Source organism: Bombus affinis, unplaced genomic scaffold (genome assembly GCF_024516045.1).
Source record: "Bombus affinis isolate iyBomAffi1 unplaced genomic scaffold, iyBomAffi1.2 ctg00000869.1, whole genome shotgun sequence".
Lineage (NCBI taxonomy): Eukaryota > Metazoa > Arthropoda > Insecta > Hymenoptera > Apidae > Bombus > Bombus affinis.
Window position 1 is genome coordinate 27501 of NW_026109409.1, and position 5579 is coordinate 33079.

The window sequence follows — 5579 nt, forward strand, 5'->3', positions numbered from 1 at the left end:
CCGATCTCCGCGCAACGCCTGGGGATCATCTCCCTAAGTCATCAGCGCTCGAAGAAATCACGTGTGCGTTCCCGGATCTACGGCTCTCTTTCGGGGATAAATTACAAGCACAGAGTATGTTAAACGCAACGACGACCCATCGATGCGACGGTCCTCGTCGTTGTCAGTCGCTCGCGCAGAGTATATCTCTACGCACGAAGAGACGGAGTGGGCATTAGATCCCTGGGGCTATTCGAGTAAAACGTCTTAAGAAAAGACGGTTGTACGGCAAAATTCCGCACCGTTACCAAGTTTACTTTTATCTGAGGCTGTTCTCCTTCTCTCCTCTCTCGACCGAGTTCCCATATTTGCTTTCTCTCAGTCTCGCCAAAATAATATTCATTTAAGACGACGTCGGGGGCGCGGACATCGTGCTCATCGAAAACCTGCAAACGTATGCAAATCTGCTGATATGAAAAAAAAATCGGTCACGAGGACAACACTACGTATATATATATATATATATATATATATATAATATATTCGATAACCGACACGAAGCGGTGCATAAGCGGGCGGTCGTACGAAAGGACGACTCACGACGCCGCTAGCACTCACGCAGGTCCGTGACGGTTCTCTCCGCTCTTATTCGTATCCTTCTTCGTGCGCTTCCTCCGACTCTGAAACGTTCTACGTATCGTAAGAACGACGGCGGGTTGTCGAAGGCACCAAGGGACAGAGAGAGACAGAGGTAGAGTTTCGTAGTGTCTCCCGTGAACACGATAGTTTATATATCGAGCATGCGTACGAATTGCACGGTCTCGACACGACCGCGACGAACGCCGACGAGCGTCCAACAATCGCTCGTACGTCGCGTACGTTCTCTCGCGTCCGCTCTTGTTCGTATCCTTCTTCGTGCGCTTCCTCCGACTCTGAAACGTTCTACGTATCGTAAGAACGACGGCGGGTTGTCGAAGGCACCAAGGGACAGAGAGAGACAGATAGAGAGGAACGACACGCAACGCAAGCAGTCTTAGGTTTACGTGAGCAACCCTCAGCCAGGCGTGGTCCAGGAATTGTATCCGTGGACCGCAATGTGCGTTCGAAATGTCGATGTTCATGTGTCCTGCAGTTCACACGTTGACGCGCAATTAGCTGCGTTCTTCATCGACCCACGAGCCAAGTGATCCACCGTTCAGGGTAATCTTTTCATATATTTTTTAAAACTCTTGTACTCCATGTACTCTTAATACTCGGTTCGAGCGAAGCCGAGATCCGACACGACCGACCAACGGGAATCGGACGCGCAGAAGTCGCCGGAAGATCGACGACACGAAAACGTTCGAAAATGAAATCCGACGAACGCGCGAAGATACGCGCGTCCGCCGGCCGGGCGAAAAGTACATTATGATATATAACAACCATCGAGATCGAAGCTCCGTTCGTCAGGAAACGACGGGGATATAACACCCGATTCTGAATCCTCTGTGCAGCACACGATCTCGCGAAGAAATACGCACGGTGGCTAGCCCATATATATATATATATGTGTGTGTGTGTATATATAATACGATATGCATTCCTCTCGTCCAATTATTCAAGAAAAAGAGCGTGCGCCTCCATCGTTCGGGTGATGTAAAGATTCGATGGGACTCGCGCGACCCTCGGCCTCGAGCGGTCTTTCCTCCCAATATCCAGAAGCCGAGCTTTGAAAAAACTCTAGCGACGGCACGGGTGTCCGACTCACGACATCGAGGCTTCGAAGTCGGCGATCTCCTCCGAACGGATGGCGATCGCGACGACTCAAAGCGTGAAAAATCGACGAAAGAGAACACATCTCCGTTCAGGTGATTGTTTTTTTTAAAAAATAAAAAAATTCGATGGGACTCGCATCCATCTACCTCGCGCGGTCTTTCTTCCCAATATCCAGAAGCCGAGCTTTGAAAAAACTTCAGCGACGGCACGGGTGTCCGACTCACGACAACGAGGATAGACAGCCTGCGGTCCCCTCTGAACGGGTTATATGCGACGAACTAGACGAAACTTTAGTCGTTCAGGTGGTATAAAAAAAAAAATTCGATGGGACGCACGCGCAGCCGTCGTCCTCGAGCGGTCTTTCTTCCCAATATCCAGAAGCCGAGCTTTGAAAAAACTCTAGCGACGGCACGGGTGTCCGACTCACGACATCGAGGGTAGACAGCCTGCGGTCCCCTCTGAACCAACTTCGGCTAGACTAGTTACGAATCGTTGCTACGCATCGTCATCATAGTCATCGTCATCATCATCATTATCATAGCGGGCCAACATCCACGCAATGCGTTTTCGTTCTAGGTTACCCGATCCACGAGTATGTTACAAGTGGTTTCGTTATTTCGAACAAAACGACATACGAAGAACACACGCCCTATGGGTAGGAAGCACGTTTCGAGAACGACCGAGAGCGGTGAAAGAGACGAAAGGTCGACGCGCATAAGGTATCCATGGATCTTCGAAGAGAACCTTCGAAGATATGTCGGTATCCTTTCTACATGCGCGACTCGCTACTCGTACTTTCGCTCTCGTCGACTCGTTTTAGTCGCTTCGTTCGATCCCAAAGAGGAGTCTTCGATGTCCCGTTGCTAGGAGGAGAGCAAACGCAACACAGACCACGAAACATAGAAGAGAATAGGCGAGCATGATCTCTCCGACACGAGGCACTTTAGAGATTTTGTTATTCGTTTGTACGGTCTCCACGACGCAAAAAAAAAAATACGAGATCGTGGCGGCGGGTCTTTCTGTATACGGCCTCACGCAAGCGCCTCGATCTCATTTCTCTTTACGGGTGGTTTCCATTCGTAATTTTTCGTTCGATATTCGTGTCAAAGTTTAATTTTCGAAAGCTCAAGTTCCCATTTATAGTTTTATTATAAAATCATAATATTCGCAGACGGCGGGTCTTTCTGTGTACGACCTCACGCAGGCGCCTCGAATTCGTTTATGTATGTATATATATATATATATATATATATATGTATCTCTTCATCCCGATGATCGAGAGAGAGTGCCACCTTCTCTTCATATAGTTTCGTAGCTGGAGGGTCGTCTCCTCCTTATGTCTTTTCATCATTTTGCCAACGGAGTAAGCCACGCTCCGGGCGAATTTAACTGTTCTTTGTTAAAGTATATAGCTTGTTGATACGTCGTATATACTTTGGTTCGTCGATATAGGAGGAGTACGGCTCCTTACCGACTTATACAGTTTCGTATTTTTCAAGTGTTCAAGTCAAATTCTTTAAGTTTTTGTGTTATATCGTTAATGATCCTTCCGCAGGTTCACCTACGGAAACCTTGTTACGACTTTTACTTCCTCTAAATGATCAAGTTTGGTCATCTTCCCGGTAACATCGGCAATGCTTATCACATTGGCCGCGCACCAGTCCGAAGACCTCACTAAATCATTCAATCGGTAGTAGCGACGGGCGGTGTGTACAAAGGGCAGGGACGTAATCAACGCGAGCTTATGACTCGCGCTTACTGGGAATTCCTCGTTCATGGGGAATAATTGCAAGCCCCAATCCCTAGCACGAAGGAGGTTCAGCGGGTTACCCGGGCCTTTCGGCCAGGGAAAACACGCTGATTCCTTCAGTGTAGCGCGCGTGCGGCCCAGAACATCTAAGGGCATCACAGACCTGTTATTGCTCAATCTCGTGCGGCTAGAAGCCGCCTGTTCCTCTAAGAAGATTTGTTTGTACGTTGGTAGTAAAAACCCACCGACCGAAGCCGGGGGCCTTCGAGATACCATAAGTTACGTCTATTTAGCAGGCTAGAGTCTCGTTCGTTATCGGAATTAACCAGACAAATCGCTCCACCAACTAAGAACGGCCATGCACCACCACCCACCGAATCAAGAAAGAGCTATCAATCTGTCAATCCTTCCGGTGTCCGGGCCTGGTGAGGTTTCCCGTGTTGAGTCAAATTAAGCCGCAGGCTCCACTCCTGGTGGTGCCCTTCCGTCAATTCCTTTAAGTTTCAGCTTTGCAACCATACTTCCCCCGGAACCCAAAAGCTTTGGTTTCCCGGAAGCTGCCCGCCGAGTCATCGGAGGAACTTCGGCGGATCGCTGGCTGGCATCGTTTATGGTTAGAACTAGGGCGGTATCTGATCGCCTTCGAACCTCTAACTTTCGTTCTTGATTAATGAAAACATTTTTGGCAAATGCTTTCGCTTCTGTCCGTCTTGCGACGATCCAAGAATTTCACCTCTAACGTCGCAATACGAATGCCCCCATCTGTCCCTATTAATCATTACCTCGGGGCTCCGAAAACCAACAAAATAGAACCGAGGTCCTATTCCATTATTCCATGCACACAGTATTCAGGCGAAGGTAGCCTGCTTTAAGCACTCTAATTTGTTCAAAGTAAACGTATCGGCCCACCTCGACACTCAGTGAAGAGCACCGCGATGGGATATTAGTTGGACCGCCCGCGAGGAGCTAAGCCCACCGATAGGACGTACCACATAATGCCAGTTAAACACCGCGAGCGGTGAACCGACACTGTGACACACAGATTCAACTACGAGCTTTTTAACCGCAACAACTTTAATATACGCTATTGGAGCTGGAATTACCGCGGCTGCTGGCACCAGACTTGCCCTCCAATTGGTCCTCGTTAAAGGATTTAAAGTGTACTCATTCCGATTACGGGGCCTCGGATGAGTCCCGTATCGTTATTTTTCGTCACTACCTCCCCGTGCCGGGAGTGGGTAATTTGCGCGCCTGCTGCCTTCCTTGGATGTGGTAGCTGTTTCTCAGGCTCCCTCTCCGGAATCGAACCCTGATTCCCCGTTACCCGTTACAACCATGGTAGGCGCAGAACCTACCATCGACAGTTGATAAGGCAGACATTTGAAAGATGCGTCGCCGGTGCTAGATGACCATGCGATCAGCACAAAGTTATTCAGAGTCACCAAAACAAACGATGGACGGACAGACGAGCCATCCGCCACCGATTGGTTTTGATCTAATAAAAGCATTCCTACCATCTCTGGTCGGAATCTGTTTGCATGTATTAGCTCTAGAATTACCACAGTTATCCAAGTAAATGTAGGTATGATCTAAGAAACCATAACTGATTTAATGAGCCATTCGCGGTTTCACCTTAATGCGGCATGTACTGAGACATGCATGGCTTAATCTTTGAGACAAGCATATGACTACTGGCAGGATCAACCAGGGATCTTATAATATATTCCCAAAAACCAGCATTTTCGTTTAAAAGTTCTCTCTGTGTCGTAGGTGGGACGTAAGCACCGTACGACGAGACTTTTCATTTTATATATATATGTAATATGACTTAGAGAGCAACGTTCCATGGTTCAGTAACAACGTCACTCAGCCACTTTAATTCTCCTCCTCTCTCACCATCATATATCGATACAAAGATTCATACTTCACAGAATTATTTCTGTTTGTAACTTTTCTCCTCCAACTTCTCTCGTAGAATATAACTTAGCGGTAAAGCACGTATACGCATGCTGGACATACCGTAAGAATATTCTTTTATAAGCTTCAACACCTCTGTAGAGACGCGTTACCAGAAGATAACGCACTCTACAGAACG

At 47.9% G+C, this 5579-nt stretch overlaps 2 non-coding genes across 2 annotated transcripts; both read right to left on the bottom strand.

Annotated features, from left to right (window-relative positions):
- Positions 1-1027: 1027 nt before the first annotated feature.
- On the bottom strand, positions 1028-1182 carry LOC126928351 (5.8S ribosomal RNA). The gene has a single exon (XR_007716570.1). It is a non-coding gene; the product is annotated as a 5.8S ribosomal RNA (ribosomal RNA).
- A 2090-nt stretch (positions 1183-3272) lies between these two features.
- On the bottom strand, positions 3273-5195 carry LOC126928354 (small subunit ribosomal RNA). The gene has a single exon (XR_007716573.1). It is a non-coding gene; the product is annotated as a small subunit ribosomal RNA (ribosomal RNA).
- Between the last annotated feature and the right edge of the window lie 384 nt (positions 5196-5579).